At 41.4% G+C, this 20,972-nt stretch overlaps 1 protein-coding gene across 8 annotated transcripts in view; it reads left to right on the top strand.

Moving 5' to 3' along the window:
• The first annotated feature begins 3,278 nt into the window (after positions 1-3,278).
• The window catches only part of STAG1 (STAG1 cohesin complex component), a 209,895-nt gene continuing 192,201 nt past the window's right edge, over positions 3,279-20,972 (top strand). For 2 of the 8 annotated variants that reach the window (XM_070946338.1, XM_070946331.1), the window contains exons 1-3: positions 3,279-3,483; positions 4,907-4,998; positions 6,849-6,864. The gene's annotated coding sequence lies outside the window, so the exon portion shown is untranslated. Of the gene's footprint in view, positions 3,484-4,906; positions 4,999-6,848; positions 6,865-7,678; positions 7,737-15,171; positions 15,228-20,972 lie in introns of those variants that run through there. The other 6 variants (XM_070946334.1, XM_070946335.1, XM_070946336.1 and 3 more) reach the window with 6 other exon arrangements.

The following is a 20,972-nucleotide window of genomic DNA, read 5'->3' as shown; positions in this document are numbered from 1 at the left end:
TCACCAATAAATGTATGATCTGATTATTAGGGATAGTGATAACATTCATTACCTTTTCTAAAGTTTCATCCCTGGAATTTCCCCCATTTCTCAAAAGTTTTCTAGGCACTTTGTTTGTGTCTACACTAAATTTAACAATATACTGTTATGAGAATGTAAATTGCTTTATTGAGCTTGTTATCTGAAAACTTTTAAATTACAGTTATCATCAGACATTTCTCCAGATACCGAATCAGTGTCAAAATATTAGTCTATTCCACCCCCCTAGATTCAGGATGTAATATGCACTAGAGACACGATATTTTATTTTATTTTATTTATTTTATTTCAAATTTATATACTGCACCTTCTCTCGAAAGACTCAGGGCGGTGTACATCCAGATAAAAACATACAATACAAACATTAAAAAACAATTAAAAGGATATATATTAATTTGGCCCCAGTTTAAGATAACAAACCCATTAAAAATTAAAAATATGTTAAAAAATATGTTAAGCCAGCCCGGCTTGCTGGAAAAAGAAGGTTTTAAGGGCACGGCGGAAGGCACCGAGGTCTTGGATTCTCCTTATCTCTGGGGGCAGCTGATTCCAGAGGGTAGGTGCCCCCACAGAGAAGGCCCTCCCCCTGGGGGTCACCAGCCTACATTGTTTGGCTGATGGCACCCCAAGGAGGCCCTCTCTGTGGGAGCGCACAGGTCGGTGGGAGGTCATCGGTAGCAGCAGGAGGTCTCGAAGATAACTAGGTCCTATGCCATGGAGCGCTTTAAAGGTGGTAACCAACACCTTGAAGCGCACCCGGAAGACCACTGGGAGCCAGTGCAGCTCACGCAGGAGAGGTGTTGTATGGGAGCGCCAGGCGGCTCCCGTGATTACCCGCGCGGCCACATTCTGGACCAGTTGGAGCCTCCGGGTACTCCTCAAGGGGAGCCCCATGTAGAGAGCGTTGCAGTAGTCCAGGCACAAGGTGACGAGGGTGTGAGTGACTGTGCACAGGGAATCCCAATCAAGAAAGGGCCGCAACTGGCGAATCAGGCGAACCTGACAAAAGGTCCCCCTGGCTATAGCCGTCAGATGTTCCTCCAAGGACAGTTGTGTATCCAGGAGGACTCCCAGATTGCGTGCCCTTTCCGCGGGGGCTAAAGACTTGCCCCCAATAGTCAGTGATGGAGTCAACTGACTATATCGGGATGCCGGGAACCACAGCCAGATATACAGTATCTTGGCTTGGATTCTTACATTTCTTTATTGTTGTTAGTTGCGAAGTCATGTCCGACCCATCGCGACCCCATGGACAATGTTCCTCCAGGCCTTCCTGATCTCTTCTAGGACTGACAGGTTTGATCGCCTTGCAGTCCAAGGGACTCGCAGGAGTCTTCTCTAACATCATAGTTCAAAGGCCTCAATTCTTTGGCGCTCAGCCTTTCTTATGGTCCAACTTTCACAGCCATACATTGCAACTGGGAAAACCATAGCCTTGACTATACACACTTTTGTTGGCAGGGTGATATCTCTGCTTTTTAGTATGCTGTCTAGAGTTGCCATAGCTTTCCTCCCCAGGAGCAAGCGTCTTTTAATTTCTTGGCTGCAGTACCCATCTGCAATGATCTTGGAGCCCAGGAAAATAAAATCTGTCACTACCTTCATTTCTTCCCCATATATTTGCCAGGAATTGAGAGGGCTGGATGCCATGATCTCAGTTTTCTTAATATTGAGTTTCAAGCCAACTTTTGCCCTCTCCTTCTTCACCCACATCAAGAGGCTCTTTAGTTCCTCTTCACTTTCTGCCATTGGAGTGGTATCATCTGCATATCTGAGGTTGTTGATATTTCTCCCAGCAATCTTAATTTCAACTTTTGAGTCATCTAGCCCCGTATTTCTCATTATGTGCTCTGCATATAAGTTAAATAGGCAGGGTGAAAGTATACAGCCTTGCCAGACTCCTTTCCCAATTTTGAACCAAACAGTGGTTCCGTGTCCAGTTCTCACTGTTGCTTCTTGACCCGGATATAGGTTTCTCAAGAGACAAGTAAGATGGTCTGATACTCCCATCTCTTTAAGAACTTGCCACAATTTGTTGTGATCCACACAATCAAAGGCTTTAGCATAGTCAATGAAGCAGAAATAGATGTTTTTCTGGAACTCCCTAGCTTTCTCCATGATCCAGCCTATGTTGGCAATTTGATCTCTACTTCCTCTGCCTCTTTGAAATCCTGCCTGTACTTCTGGTAGTTCTGCTGGAGCCAAGCTTGTAGGATTTAATTTAAGCCTAAATTTTGCAACGAGAAGCTCATGAGCCACAGTGATCTTGTTTTTACTAACTGTATAGATTTACTGTACTGTACTGTACAGTACATTTCTTAGGGCACTTTAAAAAATATTGACTCTGATGCATCATAGCATCAGAGCTTACATAGTTTACATAGTCCCATTTTTAAAGTTATTCAGTCTTTTAGCAATATTCAAAATGAAAAAAAGTATATTTCAGAAATCCCTGTTGACAGGTTTTTTGTTTTTTTTTGAATAATTTTATATTTGGTCTCTTTCAAATGAAACCTTTACAACTATGTATAGTTTTCTTATTTTAATTGAAACGGGGCTTTGATTTTTGGAACAGTATTACATAGCTCTCCTCTTTGATTGATTTTACACACTGCAACTGCTGTATTTTCCAGTTATTTACATGTTTTTCATGGAGAGGCTATGCTGAAGTGGCTTTCAGATATTTTATTTTAAGTTGCCTTCAGAAGGCAGCTAAGATATACATTATAAATGTTTTTCATCACTAAATTTTACCTTTACCCAAAATGTATTCCGGGCATAATAGCGGTTCTTTAATAATTTTTATACCCAAACCATTGTGTTAAAAGCAAACTATTTTTTAAATAAGCACTGTAACTGAAAGTTACACTACATTTATAGTTATCTTCTGTTTTTGAGGTCATCAAGCTTATAGCTCCCTCTGCGGTTGACCTAGTGAACGACAACGTAGCATAAAAATTACAAGGGAAAGCTTTCACTCGCGCGTCATTTACCCAAAAGTCAACAACAACAACAAAAATGGCGAAACAAAAAGCTACCCCTGGAAAAACGGAAGTGTCACGTAAACCACTTCCGTCCAGAGGTCGAGTTGTTGCGCGCGCAGAAAAAAAGTGTACGGTGAGTGCTTGGGGACAGAAAAGAATTGCGCTTGCGCGTCTATTTTCGCGCGAAAGCTGTTTTGGGCGCCTTTAGTGACGGGCGGGGCTCCGGTATGTAATATTTGGACGCGGTCGGCAGGAGGCGCGCTGGGTTTGGTTGGCGGTGGCGGCGGCTGCGCCATTGGCGGGTAGGAAATGCCGCCAGATGGCGGTTTAGGATTGCAGCTCTACTGAGGTGCGGCCCCCAGCACCACCGCCTGTTCGTTCCGGCCCGGCTTGGCCCCGGCCCGCCTGGACCCATCTCCCGTGGCACCGTAGGATTCCCGGGGGCGCTGCCTCAGCTGAGGTAAAAGAGTTAGCGCGGGCGGAGGGAGGGGGAGGGCTCCGAGGCTGAGATCCAAGATGGAGGCGTGAGGGGCGGGGGCAGCGGGCCCTCTCTCGCTCGCTCGCTCGCTCACTCCCTTGTTCACACACTCGAGCCGGGCCAGCGGGCGGGAGTCAGAGGTGGAGGGAGGGAACGGTCGGCCGGGCGTCTCTCGCCTGAGGAGACCGCTCCTCGGCAGCTCCGTTCCCTCCCTGGCCCTGCCCTTTTACTTCCCCGTGGACCCGGGCGACAATGGAAGGGCGGCGGCCCCACGGGCTGCCTCTCCTCGCTGGCCCTGGCGGCACCTCTTCTGGGCCGGGAGCCCGCCGCTGTGTGCCCGCCCCCATGCAGGGCCTGCCTTCGCCCGAGTATTCATTTCTTGCTTCGTCTTGGCCGGGCGGCGGCGCTGAGCGAAAGGGACTCCCGTGCCATCTTCGCTCCCTCCCCGCCTTATGTAGCGGTGGCGGGAAGGAGGACTCGGGAAGGAGGGGTTACCAAATAGTGGGGTACTCGGGGGCGACCAAATAAACCGGCGGCTCCATTTCTTATTGCCAGGAACGTGAAAGCATCACCGTGCCGGAGAAAAGGCGGAAAGCGGGAGGCCATTCGGGGGTGGCGGTGACCCTTTTTTGGGGGCGGAGGGGGGGCCTGGCTGATGGAATTTGACGAGTTACCTAAAATGTTAAGATTGAGGTTTTGACTTTGGAAGTAAAAGCTCCCCTATGGTCTCCTAAGGTCTAGGGGAAAGGTTGGAGGTATTAGTTTTTTAAAAGCTTTCAGGGACAAATCACTGTAGTAGGCAGTGGGGTTACTCCTAGCAAAGTTAAGAGTTCCTGAATGTTTTGAGAAATGAGTGCTTGCTCAGTGGCCATGACAAAAAGTGTCTGAACTTTTTGCTTAGGGCTTTCATAGGTATAGACTGTGGCTCTTTTTGACTTAAGAATGTTCTTAGATTCTCCTACAGACACCATAGCAAAGAGAGTAAATGAGTGATGATGAGATAGCAAGCAATAAATGAATCCTATCAGCAGCAGCAGTACAAGTTATAGGAAGAAAAACAATTCTCTCCCTTAACTTCAGTGATAACTACAGGATACCATTTTTAATATTGCACAAGACTTGGAAAAGCTGATGAGGTGAGAAGCTGATTGAAGAAACTTTGTTTTCGAGGTCTTTGATATATACTCTAAACAAACTTTTTTTAAAAAAATGCTAGTGTGTACACAAGACAGACTTTCACATTAACAGCATGGCCCTTGGCTGAGATTAAACTGGAATTATGATTCAAGAAACGTGTCAGAGATTTCTTATTCATACTTTAATCGGATACATTATTGGTAGATAAATATATTGATATTGTCTGAAATTATTTTGATAAGCAATTTTTCGATTACCTTTATTGTAGTTTATGAGCTTAGAAGATAGTGAAGTTATTTCCCTCAAGTAATCACATCAACTGGCTAAGATTTCCAGAGTTTTGACAAAAAAAGAATTGATGTAATTGATGTGATTTTTTTTCCAAAGACTAAATTGTTAAATACTGCTAATAGCTCAGTATGTTTGAAAAACACATTGCTTGTGACAGTATTATTATGAGTAGCAATTAGTGAGATTACACTGAAAAGCGTAATAATTAATACATTTCTTGTTCCATTAAAGTCATGTAACTAAGCTATTAAAACAAATACTATGTCCCTAAATAGTAATAAAATGCAAATTGTTTACATAATAATGAATAATTTTGTTCAGGTTGACTTAATTTTCTTGGAAGAATAGCTTTTTACTTTGGAATAATAAATTCTAACTTTTCATGTTATGGTGTGATGACTTTTTCAAGAATACAGGATGGATAATTTATATTATGGATGGATAATATGTTTGAAAAACATATTTAGTGTTGCACCACTGTCTTAGGAAAATAAATAATTGAACTCAATATGATTGACTTAGTTATTTTCTTAGGATTTATCGATAATTTAAAATATAACTTATTTAAATGCTATCAGTAGCATTGGAGATTTTGATTAATAAGACTAATTTGTAAATAGGCAGGCATAGGATTATACTATTATGTGCTTGTTAAAATATCCTATTTGTGATAACAAAGTCCTCATATGGTGGCTTACATCTGGTAATTTTAAAAACATTAAAACATTAAAATAGCTATAAAAATTTGAAAAGTTGATAGGATCATTAGCTGTTAGCATAAAACCTTTTAGGAAAATTCTAAATAAAGCAAACAAGCTTTGGTGCTCAGTTTAAAATTGTCCTGTAAAGAATGGGTTTATTATAGATCCTTGGGAAAATAATTCTATGCCCAGGGAAAATATTCTAGGAATAAAGGAGCCACTACTGTGTTTCCCCGAAAATAAGACCCTGTTTTATATTTTTTTGAAGCCTGAAATAAACGCTTGGCCTTATTGCCATGCGCTCAAAAACCTGATTGGGATTATTATCAGGGGATTTCTTATTTTGGGGAAAACGGGGTATTAAAAGAGAAGGTTCTTTGAAATTATTTTTAAGGTCCAGACAGAATCCCTTAGATGCAGGCAATTATTCAAATTACTTAATTGCAAACTGCTTTAAGCATTAAAGATTCTCTCTCACACACACATACATATACATACTGTATTAGTAAATCACACCTGTCATAAATACATGCCAGTTGCCAAGCATCTGAATTTTGATCAGATGGTCATGGCCAGTGCTGCAATAGTTGTAAGTATGAAAAATAGTCACTAGTCACTTTTTTCAGTGCCATTGTAACTGAACGGTCACTGAACAAAAAGTTGTAAGTCACCTGTATTTTTAAACTACAAAAAATATATAGTAGTTTATAGCCAGGGATGATGGGAGTTGACATGCAGCAAGGACTGGGAAGTCCAAGGATATATATTACTGATTTTACATCTTTCTAAAAGTGTGGTAGCAACATATAGTATTGAGCTGAAGTTTTTGAATTGTTTGTAATATTGTGCTCAGCTGATTTTGAACTAGTTATTTAAGGTTGGGACAACCAGGAATTGTAGGACTGCATACCTGGACAGTCAATACACATTTAAGAAAGTTGCAAAACCACTTTCAGGCTTAATATCAGTATTCTTTTGATATCAATAGAGGTGGCTAAGAAAGATTTATGGTGGTTACTAATTATTTGTCTTGAAGATGCAAAAATCATTATAATGCCAATTGAAATATATTCATTTTTTAAAAAAATTGCATATGAATTGGAATGATTTTAAGTTTTTCTTGAGTTGTGCCAAAAAGTTTCACTTTGGTTTCATTGAATGTATTACACTTTCACTAATAGTGGATTCCACTTTTTTTCTCCTCACTTTCTGAACTAGAGATACAGCAATGAAGGTCAGTCATTGTACAATATATTCCTTTTATAATTATTCCAATGTTACCGTTTTAAAATACATTATTTTAATATACAATTTAGATTTGCAATTCTTACAGTTTTATATGTATCAATAACCCAGTCACTTATTTTGTTGGCCATTTCACTTTTTCCAGCCTCATCCAAGTATGCAGTTTTCAATTCCCAAAATTCTCAGCAGTGACTTTTGTACCCAGGAAATTCTGAAAGCAGAAGTAATTCAGGCTGAGAAAGTAACCAGCAGAAAGTGGGAGTGGTAAAGAGAGAAAAGAGATTTGACCATATAACAAAACAATAGCATGAAACTGGTAGTTAAATGAAATGTGTGTATAAACAAGTCTATGTAATATTAACCTTTAAACTTTTGCAGACAAGTCTTAGATTTCTATTGAATTTATATGTAATATGCCTTGATCCCAGAGGGTTTTTTCCCATAACTTTGAACAGTTGTTGCACAAGGCAGTCAGTATATGAAGTCTACCTGTGTAGGGAGGGAAAAGTATAAGGTTAAAAAAATATTTTCCTAAATCTTTTTTCCCCCTGTAGATTTCTATATGTAAATGATTTACATGAACGTAATTTTGGGCCAAAAGTTAAAAGAAAACAGCAACATTCCTTCCAGATGTTTTGAAATGTGATGCCTATATGCATTATCAGCATTCAGGCTTTCTGTGGTTTGTAGCTTATCTAATATATTTGAAGGACCTTAAGTTGCCTTTAGCCTCAAATGTTAAGTTGTTGAAAATTAAGTTCCATAAATATGTTTTGATTTCACATTGTATTCTCTGTTTCAGTGTACTCTGGCTTGGGATATAAGATTTTTTTATACAAAAGAATTGTTATTTTATGAAAAGTAAGTTTTTGTACAAGGTCCATAATGATACTCAAGCTCAGTATACACAGTTATGATAAACATAGTATTTATAGGAGAATATAATTTAAGGTTTTCCATAAGAAAAGCAGAGAAGTTCCTAGATGAAAGAGAAAGACAGAGAGAGGGATGGATAGATTAAAATTAGTACAGTATGAGTTCATGTTTTGCACAAAATCATAGTATAATTTGTATGATTGAGTCTTAGGTGTGCTATATGAATTTGTTCATTGGAATTTATAAAGTATGGATTGTTTAATGTTATATTAATTGGGCTACTGCATTTAAATTAAAAAAATAGTTATGCATAAATAGAAATTCCCAATGATGGGAAGTAAATAAATATTCAGTTAATCTCTGTTATTTTGGTCTGAAGATACTGCTTCTTATGGATTACAGGTACTCCTTAGTTAATGACCATTCATTCAGGAACCATTGAAAGTCATAATGGCATTGAACAAGGCGGCTGGTTCTCAAAGTTGTGCCTGTGGTCACATGATTACAACCATTGCAGTATCCCCATGGTTACATGATCAAAATTTGGTTGTTTGGCAACTAGCATGTATTTATGATGATTGTAGTGTCCAGGGTATGTGATGGCCATTTGAAATCTTCCCAGCTGGCTTCTGAGCAAATTCAGTGGGGGAGGTTGGATTTTATGAATGAAAACAAATATACGTGTTCCAGGATCCATTCTGGGTCTGTCACCAGGACCAGAGGTTTAGTCTTCCAAACTTTTGGACTCGTGCTTGAGTCCATCCTCAGGGAATGTCTCTCCATCAGAATGCCTACATTCTGGTATAAAAAGATTTTCTGAGAATGGGCTCCAGCATGAGCCCGAAAGCTTGGAATATTAAACCTCTGGTCCTGATGACTAACCCAGATTGGAAATTGGATTTGCTTAACAACTGCAAATGATAATGGAGATTCACAGTCATCCAGGTCATGGTTGTCTCAAAAGACAACTGGACTATGTTTTGTTCCCCCTTCAGGAAGAAGAAATTTCACTTTTCATCCAAGAAACTTCATCAGTTCTGACTGGATGAGGAGGGGGGGAATGGAAGGATTAGTTCTGACATGATGGGAGGAGGGGGAGGAAGGATTATATTTCTTTGCAGTGCAAGTTTTCTGGAAACCCATTCATACTCCCACATCATTCGAAGGATGTTCATCCCAAAGTGTCTGGCTAAGTGTCTATGCAGATTCTCAGTCATGCAGGTCATGGTTGCCTCAAAGGCGCCTTTTCAAAAGGCTACTGGGCTATATTTTTCCGTTGCAAGTTTCATTTAACAGCTACAGTGGTTCATTTAACAATTGGAGCAAAAAGGTCATAAAATCGGGAGCGACTAAGCAAAGTTCACAACCACCTTGCTTAGCAATGGAAATTCTGGTCCCAAATATGGTTGTAAGTTGAGGACAACTGTAATTTGTTGTTGCCATTCTGTCCTCAACCATTTTTCCTTCACTGCTTTTTACTTCTGCAAATTTCTATGGAATCTTTGCAATTAGTGTATGGTGATCATCCATGACAATCATTCTGGTAGTGTTTTCTATCTTTTCTGTCTTGTAGAACAAAGTACATATGAATTTGTCTTTCTGGCAAATCCATCATAAACGTTGCATGGAATAGTTCTATTTTTAGGACAAAGAATGCTAATGCAAGCTCCCTTTCCTTTTCCCAAATATGTTGGTATAATTTTGCCTTGCTTTGCTGCAACACTGATTGATAGGCACAGATAGGAGAGCAAGTTCACAGGTTCTCTACTTTTGCCCTGAGGTACTATAATTCTTAGTTGCTTAAAGCATATGTATTGCAGGAGCCAATGAAGGTTTGATCAGTATAACATACAGTATAATGAATCACAGGTTATCTTACAATAAACACTTAATGAAATTATATTTCATGTTGTTCAGAGAATTCACGATTGTGTTTATGAGGCTTCACCAATTCTAAAAGCAGAATAGTATACAACAATTTTCCAGATGTATATTACAGTCATCTAGAGAGTTTGATATCTGAGTACAGTTTGAATTTGATTCCCCCTGTTCTCCCACCACTACATAACATACAGCTCACATTTTGAATTTAACATATAAAAGTCCCTTTTTTCAGTTAAATTAATGTCTATTCATTATAACTGCAAAAATGCTTGCTTTATATTCCACAAGTGATCTGAACGCTGGTAATGCTGTGTATTTATATGAAATTTGTCGCCCATCTCACAGTTCTAAGTGACTTTGAGCGGTTTACAGCAAGATAAAAAAATTAAAATTGTTATAATTTATAACAGTTATAAATATAAAAACAGATTAGAATTATAAACATTAAAACAAATTAAAAACGGGTTTGGAGGGGAGAGATGTGGGTATATAGTGTGATGCGATGCGATGCTGTACTATATGCTATGCTATGCTCTAGACCAGTGGTCCCCAACCTTTTTATCGCCGCGGACCAATCAGCCTTTGATAATTTTACCGTGGCCCGCTGAGCGCGCGCAGGGGTGGGGGCTTTGGGCCACACGTGCGTACCTGCGCGGGGCTCTCTTCCCTGGAGCCTTTGCGCACGGCCCAGGAGCTTTTGCGCACGGCCCAGGAGCCTTTGCGCTGCAGCGTTCATGTCCCCCGGCCGCTGCGCGGCCCGGTGCCAGGTACTCCACGGCCCGGCACCGGTCCGCGGACCGGGGGTTGGGGATCACTGCTCTAGACGGTAGATTTGACTTAAATCAAGTTTATGATTTCATAAACTTGATTTAAATCAACTTGATTTAAATCATAATTTTTAAAGAGCAACTGTCAACTCTGTCCCGCAGTGGGTCCTCCTCTGACCCGCTGTTGACTCACCAACAGTCCCAATATTGCAGAATATACAGCCTCATGCTACATAACTAAGCTCCATTTCATACTGAATAAACTAAATTATTAATGTATCTTAAATAGAAAACTATATTTAGATAGGTTTTTACTCCAGAAGCACTTTATTAAAATAAATTAGATAAAAATAAAAAAATCCAATTTAAATAAGAAAATCCGATTTAAATTTTAAAAATCTGATTTTTTTGCTTTTTTTAAAAAAAGCATCAATTTTTATCCACCCTGGCTCTAGACTAGACTAGACTAGACTAGATTGAAAATGTATCCTAATTTGGAGAAAGTGGTTACAGTTAAGCTGCAGTTGCTCAGAAATCCATATAAGGTGATACTACATTTAAGACTTTGCTATACTATTTTTTAATTACTGAGAAATTGAAAAATCCTTCTATTTTGAAGAACAAACATTTTCTTTGTAAAGTGAAAGGTATGAAAAATATACCTCTGGAAAATAATATTTAATTAATGGTTGGTTAATGGAATAATTAAAGGTAAAGGTAAAGTTTCCTCTTGCACATATGTATTAGTCGTTCCAGACTCTAGGGGGTGGTGCTCATCTCTGTTTCAGAGCCGAAGAGCCAACGCTATGCAAAGATGTCTCTGTGGTCATGTGACCGGCATGACTAAACACCAAAGGCGCACAGAACGCTGTTACCTTCCCACCAAAGGTGGTCCCTATTTTTCTACTTGCATTTTTTATGTGCTTTCGAACTGCTAGGTTGGCAGAAGCTGGGACAAGTAACAGAAGCTCACCCCGTTACGCAGCACTGGGGATTCGAACTGCTGAACTGCCGACCTTTTGATTGACAAACTCAGGGTCTTGGCCACTGAGCCACCATGTCCCCTTAATGGAGTAATTAAGTGACAGTAAATAAATATATTACCAAGTTTTCGTTCTAGTTTATAGGAGACCCATGTTCGTGTTAAAATGTATCTGAATACTAGGTGACTTATATTAGTGGGAAAATTAGATATCACTTCATTTCAGTATAGCTTGCTCTTGCTGAAGATATTTTTTGGATCAAGCTGTTATTTTGAAGCCATAGTGGCACTTACTTTTAAATAAATTTGCACTGCCTCTCTACATTTATTTCATCATAATTCTTTTACAGATTGCAGACTGGGCTTTTCCACACCTGCCATTTCAAATGATATGTGAACATTTAGAAAACGGATTTATTAACTCTTAGGGGAAAATTGTTATTAGCAGCTGTGAACCATAGAATAGGATTTAAATACATTGTTGTGCATAATTTAAGTGCTTTCCTATTCCTTCATTTTTAATGATTTTTTTTGGCGGGGACTGTCATGGCTCAGTAGCAAAGCTATGATCTGCTCATAACAATCTCAAATTTAATCTCAGGTTCAGTTTTCCATTTCTAAAAAGGAAAAATCTTTGACTTACAACCTTTTGTTTAGTGATTGTTAGAAGTTACAACAGCACTGAAAAAAATTGATTTATGACTAGTCCTTGCACTTAAATTGTTCTAGCATTGCCGTGGTCACATAATAAAAATGTGGGCGCTTGGCAACCAGCAAATGTTTTTTATGGTTGCAGTGTCCTGGAGTCATATGATTTCCATTTGCTACCTACTTAACTGATTTGCAACAATTAAAGTCAGTGGTGAAAGCTGAGTTCTCTTAACAACAGCATGATTCACTAAATATCTGATTTGCTTAACATCCATGACAAAAGTCGTAAAATCAAGTGTGACTCAACTGCTTTGCTTAGGGAAATTTTCCCTTGCTGAGGGAAAATTCTGATCCCGATTATGATTGTAAATCGAGGACCAAATGTATTGAAAGGACCCATGTTTGAAAATCTAGAGAACTCATTTATATTCACTGCTTTTTTTGGATTATGCAAGTAGTTCTTGATTTACACCCATAATTGAGATTGGGATATCTGTTCCTAAACCATGTTGTTTAGGTACCTCCAAGCCCCACATTTACACACACTGGGATTGCTTGCTACAAAGTGGCTGAGGTGTTTCTTGGCATACCTTGGTTCTGGAATTGCACGAAACCCTGGGTGCAGCTCAGCATGAATATGCAGCCAGTAGCATGGTGCAAAGTCACAAGGCTATAGGGAAGCCACAACCCCAGGCCACGTATAAAATGTGTAACATAGTTAATGTACATTATATAACAACCTTTATTTTTTATATTTTTTATTATCTTGTGAGGCATTTTATTAACTATCTAGGGCCTTATTTGGCCTATGGGTTGCAGATTGGATATGCCTGGTTTAGACAATATATAGGCCAGTAGCCTGGTTGATGTAATATTGATTTCTAAATGCTTCCTGTTTTAATAAAGATACTAAATACTACCATTAATGATAATTTTTATCCCCCTTTTTTTATATAACTCAAGGAAGTGAACCTATCTAATATTTCTGCCTCCTATTTTCCGTACAACAATCACCGTATGAGTTGGGATGGACTGAGAGATAGTGACTGATCCAGTGTTGTCCAGCTGGCTCTCATGCTTAAGGCAGACCTAGAATTATAGTTGACAGTTTCTTGGTTTCTAGACCAGCAACTTAATCAGTACATCAAAGTGACTGTCATTTATGGTTGTCCAACATAGTTAATTTTGTCAGATAAGTATATTTCATTTTCAGAAGATAAATCATAAATGTTCCTTGGCAGAGCTGTAAGGTTTATAGGATCTCTATCTGTAACAAATGTTCTATAGCAAATTCAAATAAATGAGACTGAGCAACAATTTTTAAGACCTAAAGTGGATGGGACTTTGTAATACTTGACATCTGAGTGAAACGTGAAAAGAAGATTGCATCTGGTAAAAAGCCATCTGCATACTATGGTGTATTTCTAACTAGTCAGCTTTTATACCGTAGATAGCTTGGTTCCTGCAGAGAAAGGGCTAATGAGAAGAAACTGACATTTTTAGCCGTGACTGAATAGCAATTCAGGAGTCAAAAGGCCCCAGCCTTAAAACAGAGAAAAGATATTTTTTTAGAAGGGCTTTCTTATAATAAGGAAAAGTTCTTATACAACGAAATAGCAGGAGAGACCTTTCTGGTTTCTATTTGTGGATGAGAAAGATCACATGTTGCTCTTTAACTCTCTCACTATATAGATACCACAACTGATGTAAAGAATTCTACTTTTCTTTTTGCTTTTTTGCCTGAATCATTGAGTCCCACTGTTCTTTGAACTGGGGAATCATTATAGAACCAAGAAGGTCTTAGTTTTGTGTGTGGAATATTACATATGGGTCCCGTTATAATTCAAGATAGTGAACCAAATCCTTAATCAGATCTGGGGGCCACTTTTAAGAAAGGAGTTTTAAGGTTAATATATGTTTATTGAAAGTTGTTTTCTTTTATAGATTAAAATTTGGTAGAATAGAAGTTATAGCAAATCACTTTGATCAGTGTGGATGCATGTGCTACAATGAGAACATGATGAGTGAGAAGAAGGTGTGTCATACTTGAAACAGCATTTTGATTGCCTGTGTTTATTACTGTAAGTCTTATTGAACAAGTAACTTGAAGAAGCAACAGTGAAATACCAGTTAGGCTTTAGGTTGTTGGTGGGGACTGTAACATTGCATTCATATATTTCTTTTTATTTACAGAACTTATATGACCACCTATTTTATATGATGATTCTAGGTAGCTCATCATAATTACCACCTTATCTAACCTTAATAGGACAAGCATATACCCCTCAGAGTCATGCAAGTACCCTGACTTTGTACTATATAGGGCTTTAAATATAATAATCAGAATCTTGAATAAATACTATATTAATCCATGTTGTGTAAACTCATAGATTGAGATTTATGGACCATAATTTTAACTATGTGAGCTCAGTTTATATGTTAGGGGATTGTGTCTTATTTGGGAAAAAAAGTTTGATGTAGGTATGTGAGGAAGGGAAGACTTTTGTTAGGATGGGAATCCATCTTTCAAATTCAGTCAAGTATGAAAGAACTGCAGAATACAAAATAGTGATATGAATATATGATTAGTGGTACAATTAGAATTGTATCTCTTATGTACTTAAAAAATGCATTGGAAAGTGTAGATTTAAGTGCACAAATAATGACAATCTAGTTGTAAAACCGAAATAAAATGTCTTTAAATTTTGGTATAGAATGCTACTAAAATGGAAGAGAATGGTTTACAAAAAAGGTACGGTATGTATATGAATGGTGGAGAAATAATTAAATGTTGGAATTGTTTTATGTATTTTGATTGGAAGGTTATATATGTTAAACTACTATGTTAATAAGTGAAATGTTGAAATACTTAAATGGTGAAATTATTTTGTGGTATTTGAATAAAAAAACCCTTCCAGACCAAACAAAATCTTTTAATTGTGTGGTAATAGGTCGGGGTGGGCAATTAATTTTTCCAAGGGGCCATGTGAGAAACTAGGACTGTTGTGGAGGGCCAAACCAATGTAACCTTATTTGATGTCCTCAAACTGTCACTTCAACTCCTCACTCTGCTCCAGGTGAGGGGCAAGTGCTGCGCAAGTACAATAAAGTGCTTTTTCTCCTGGCCTTCCTGCAGCTACCTGGTGACTGCAGAGACAGATCTTGACTTCTTCTCCAAGCCATGTAAGAATTGTAAGTAATGTCTAGCACTTTGAATTGCACTTGGGGAAAAAACTTGGTAAACAGTTCAGTTCCTGCAGCAATGAAATTAGGTGACAGTTCCACAATTGTCTGGTGAGCGCACAAGTGGTCACATTTTGTGCCAGCTGAAGTTTCTGGATATTGTGATAATCCAAGTACAGATGGATAAAGATATTAGTGACTGGTACATCCTGTTCCAGAATAGGATATAATTTGTGCATTGAGTGAAGCTCTGCAAAGTTCTCTTGGATTTAAGGATTGTTAGAGCTAAAGTTAGTCACTGTAGAATTATTTAACCTCTGAAACAATAGCTGTTCCGTCTTGATTGGTTTGTATGTACACTGCATCTCCTGCTTAGCCCTGGGCAGAGATATACAGCTGGGTGACATCTGCACCTAATAATACCTCATCCTGAACTAACTGTTGCTTTCTTTCATTGGGTTTAACTGGAAGAGAGAAATGGGAGAAAACAGCTTTGTGGTACCCCATTTTGGAGTAATGTAAGCTTGATTTTGTCCTCTGCCCTCCAACAGCAGTCAGTCATTTAGAATTGATTTGTAGAGAAACAAGCCAAAGAGTTTCTTGCTATTAGAGAAACTATATTGAAGCAACAATTCGTTTCTTATGCTGGAAGTCTGGTATCTTTTGCTCTTGGAGAAATGTTAGCTGAAAGGAATATGAGAAGTTGGGTTATGCATTCTTCTAAGATGCAAAGGCTGATCTCATTTCATAGAACTCCCCTAGGACAAGCTATTTGAAAGTCCCACAGGCAGAAAATGAATCTTAGACTGTTGACAAAAATGGGATTTCAGGAAAAAAATTATTTGAGGTTAGCCTCTTAATGTATTCTGTAGAGGCAACCTTCACCCCCACGGTGGCAGTCCAGGGGGAAGCCAAGAGCCTCAATTACCCTCCAGTATGGGGGCCATAATTTCTGAGGCAATCAGGCAGGGAATAGCAGCTGGCTTACAGCAAAGCCAGAGGGCTGCTTCAGTGCAATTGGAATTTCCCATGTACCTAGGGCAACATAAAACGGGCCATTTTTCAGGGGAATTTCTGCCCCCCCCAGGGACCACACTCCCCAGCTCCTTCCAGGCAGAGTCAATCATCACTCTCTGAGGAAGAGATCCAAAAAGACCTGGAATTTTCCGAAGATGACCGCTTAATGCCAGATCACCTAACATTTACAGGGCTCTTCTGCCCTTCTTTATTTAAGTCACTGCTTTTTAAAACAAAAAATATGGCCCACCTGGGAAATAACCCAGCAACCCCAGATCCAGCCTCAGAATCAGATGATCCTATGGAATCACTCTCCTTCGAACCAGCCACAGAGGCTGAAGTGATCCCCTCATCCAAGCTGTTTCTCAATGTGGTACAGAGGCAGTGGGCCTCTCCAGGGGCAGAACCCAACTCCAGTAATATGGACAAGGGGTTTTACAATATGGGACCTGACCTCACCAAGGCACTTCAGGTGCCAGTGGTAGATGCCCCATTGGCAGCATTAGCAACTCCTTCGGTCTTAGCCGGTGAGTCGGAGGATGCCCTCAGGGCTGAGGACGAGGGCAGAGTAGTCACTAAGAAAGGCCCATCAGGTGGCTGCCTGCGCTGTCAAAGCATCCATGGCTGCTTCCCTTTTTTAATAGGGCTTCCCTGCTCTGGTTGCGGCAGTTGCAGGAGAGGATTCTGACTGGGGACATGATCTCACCAAGACATCAATAAAGTCATGACAGTTATGGAATTTTCCGCAGATGCCATGCTTAACACGGCAAGGTTTGCATCCAGGGCAGTCACCTCATCTGTGGCAACCTGCCGGCTCCTGTGGTACACCAGTGGCAGGTGGATGCTAAACATAAGTGGAGGCTTGCCTCGGCCCCATTCACAGGGGACAGGTTGTTGGAGACACTTTGGACCCTATTCTGGTAGAGTCAAGAGACAAATGGAAAACGTTGCCATCTATTCTGACCTAGGCTTCCTGAGTCAGTAAAACACACAAGTAGTCCCAAAAAACTGTTTTATTTTAACAGCTGTGAATTCTGTTCATTTACAGATGAGTCCCAAATAGTTGTAAAAAGTCCTTTGGGTTAAGGCTGATAATCACCCACCTTTATCTCCCTTGATAGGCTGCCAAAGACCTAATTGACAAAGCCACACGGAGTCGAGAATCAAACAGAGATTCAGACTTTAAACTGCACAGAATTAACAACATTGCTTCCTGCAAAGGCCCACATGCCTTTGCTCCTCTTTTAAGTCTTATGGGAGGGGCCAATCATCTCCAAGCCCTACTCCTGAGTTGTCCCTTTTGGTTTAACTGTTCTTACCTTCTGGCAGCTCTGCGTATGCGCTCACTGGGAACAGGCTCCCCCTGTTCCTCTGCCTCGCTGAGGTCTGACTTTGGAAGCTCCGGAGGCAGCACATACATCCCAGATGGCCCTTTCTCTGCCTCCGACACAGAGCCCTTGTCCGAGCCTTCCCCAGACTCCAGGACTGGCCCATGATCCTCCCCAGCCTCTTCACTGTCCGAGTCTGCTGCCAGCTCCGCAGACTGATGATGGACCACAACACCATCCCTCTCCAGTTGAACGGATTACCGTCCCTTACCTTATTTTTGCCGCTCATCCTTCTGAGTGGTGGACAACGGATCTGGATTTCCGCGTCCACAGAGGCCTCACTTCCCTAGATAGGAACAATAGGACAGGTCTGGTGGGAAGAGGCAGCAGTTCCACCACAAGCGGCCCTTTTGGGGTGGAGGAGGTCGTTCCTTTCTACCTCAAGGTGACTTCGGGGCCAATCCTCCCAATGGGGGCCAGCTGGCTCTATTTACCAAGCGTTGGGAGTACATCACAGATGCCTGGATCCTGGAGACGGTAAGAAGGAGAGGAACTCTTCCTAGAGTTCCTCTCCACACCCCTGAGGTTTTTCATTCATTGCCCATTTCAAGTGACAAATTGAAGAGGGTCCTCATGGAAACCGCTATTCAACATCTGTTGGATATTCATGCAATCCAGCCGGTTCCAGAGGACTAGCAGGGGATGGGATTCTATTCCATCCTCTTTGTAATCCCAAAGACTTCGGGGTGGTGGTGGTATCTGTGTGAGGGAAATTCTGGACCTGAAAAGGCTGAATCGTCTACTAATCTACAGGCGGTTCAAGATGCATTCACTCCAGTCCATTCTGGACAGTGTCAGAGAGGACGAGTTCCTCATGTCAATAGACCTGACAGAAACTTACCTGCACGCTCCCATCTTACCGGCACACAAACAATTTCTTCACTTCCATTACGCTGGCTGACACTACAGTACAGAGCCCTGCCCTTCGGCTTATTGTCGGCACCCAGGACGTTCACAAAGCATTTAGCGGCGTTGGCCAGACATCTCTGAGTTCTTCCTGTGTGTGTCCAGTGTTACCTGTACAATATCCTGATACAGTCCTCCTCCGGCCCAGGTAAGAGAGGACCTGCGGATCACAATCCAGGTGCTACAGGACCACGAGTTCTCAATAAACAGACGAGCCAAACCGTAGATACCGACAAACAGTTTGCTCCATCTAGGAGCACTCATAGACACTGTCGTGCAAGGTGTACCTCTCCCAGGAGCGACAGATGAGCCTAAGGGACTTGGCAAGTCAAGTCAGAAGGGATTGTACAGTGCTCCTGGCCCTTATCTCCCAGCTCTTGGGCAAGATGGTCTCATGCATTTCCATTGTGCCTTGGGCACGCCTGCACGCCAGATCCCTACAGTGGTTTCTCCTACATTACCAACAGTCAGGCGGGAGCAATTCACCGGCCAAGGTCAGGTTTCCATCGGGAGTGATCCGCTCCTTCCGGTGGTGGACTTCCCAGGCACTCTCAGTAGGGAGTCTGTTCAAGGAACCAAACCGCCTGATTGTTACTACCGATGCCAGCCTCTTTGGTTGGGGGGCCCATCTCCAGTCCAGGATGGTTCAGGGGTGGTGGACACAGGCAGACCTGGGCCACAATATAAACTGGCTGGAACTCAGGGCAGTTCACCTGGCCCTCAGGCGGTTCCAGAACGTGGTGTTGAATAGACACGTCTTAATCCTGACAGACAATGTGGCCACCAAGACCCATATAAACCACCAAGGAGGCACCCATTCCAGATCCCTCATGCAAGAGGCCGAACAACTAGGCCTCTGAGTGGAGAGACACTTGTCCTTCAGGGCAGAGCACATTTCAGGAGTGACAAATGTGCGAGCGGACTGGCTCAGCAGGACCACAGTCAACCACTCAGAGTGGCGCCTGCACCCGACATTATTTGAGGAGCTGATGGATTGTTTCGGACTGACAGCCATGAACCTGTTCACCACTCATGACAACACACAACTGCCCAGATTCTTCGAACCACTGAGATCGGTCACACTGCATTTCCTAACCTGCAAAGTGGCCTTCCTGGTAGCCATCACATTGATAGACGGATTTCAGAATTGGCGGCCCTTTCTGTCTGGAAGGACCTCTGTATTTTCCACCCTGACAGGGTAGTCTTGCGGATAGAAATCTCCTTTGTTCCCAAGGTGAATTCCTGGTTCCATTGGGCTCCGGAATTCATACTGCCAGAGTTCTGCCCGAGTCCTGTACATGCCCTGGAGAAGAAGTGGCACACTTTGGACATGAGGAAGGCCCTCCGCATGTACATTAAGAGGACTTCCTCGTTCAGGAAGACTGAGTCCCTCTTTGTGTCCTTCCAGCCCTCTACCCTGGGCAACAAGGTCACTCAGTCGACCATGGGCCGGTGGATACGGGCGTGCATCACCAAGGCATATGAGCTACAGGCTCTTCCTTTGCCTTGGCAGGTGACGGCCCATTCCACAAGTAGCGCAGCCACAGCAGCGGCATGGGCTACACAGGCCTCTCTTGAGGAGGTTTGTCGTGCAGCTACATGGTCCTCTCCATCCCCTTTCATTAAACATTATAAGTTGGACTCCTTCACTTTGGCTGAAGCAGCCTTTGGCAGGCGAGTCCTCCAGAGGGTCCACCCTGATCAGGGGACTCTGGAGTCCCCGGACTCAGGAGAAGGGGCGTTGGTCTTACCTGATACGCTCCTTCTCATTGGGTGGAGATAACATCCAGTCCCACCCTGGGGACTGTCTGGTCCCGAGTCCAGAGGTGGATACCATTAGCAGTGAGACATGTCGATATGTCACACTGCCTTCGCCAAAAGCTGGGGACCATTGGTAAGGAGGCATGTCCTTACAGCTCTGACAGACTCAGTCCAATCAGCTAGCAGACAAGGACAACCCATTCCTGGATGCTATCTCCACCCAACGAGAAGGAACATATCAGGTAAGACCAAAGCCCCATCTCAGCCAATGTATCTTACTTGACTTAGTTGAGTAGTCTAAACTAAGGAGGAGACAGTGGATGTATCTCAGAACAATTTACTTGCTGCTGACACTACAAATGCATTATCAACCAGCTTGAGTACCTCACAAACTGCAAGGGATTTTTTCCATTCTATTTTGCTCAGTTGAATGACTGACTAGGTCAAAATGTGTTGCAGATAAGAGGTTGCCTTTGGAATAGCATTCATCCCTCATCATTCATATTGAGTGTCATAAGTCTAGATGCTCAGCTAAGGAATTAAGTTTGATTACATTTCCAACAAATATTTGAAATTCTCTTATACATTATACAATTTATCTAGTGCCACATACCAATGATACATCATTTTATGAAAATCCTTTTTAAAATTATAATTCAATGTAAATTTCATCCCTTTCTTC

The sequence above is a fragment of the Pituophis catenifer genome, unplaced genomic scaffold (genome assembly GCF_029215685.1).
Source record: "Pituophis catenifer annectens isolate HBS135680 unplaced genomic scaffold, rPitCat1.0.hap2 SCAF_6, whole genome shotgun sequence".
Taxonomy (NCBI): Eukaryota; Metazoa; Chordata; class Lepidosauria; order Squamata; family Colubridae; genus Pituophis; species Pituophis catenifer.
The sequence above is the reverse complement of the archived record's forward strand: the minus strand, read 5'-3'. Positions and strand labels throughout refer to the sequence as shown.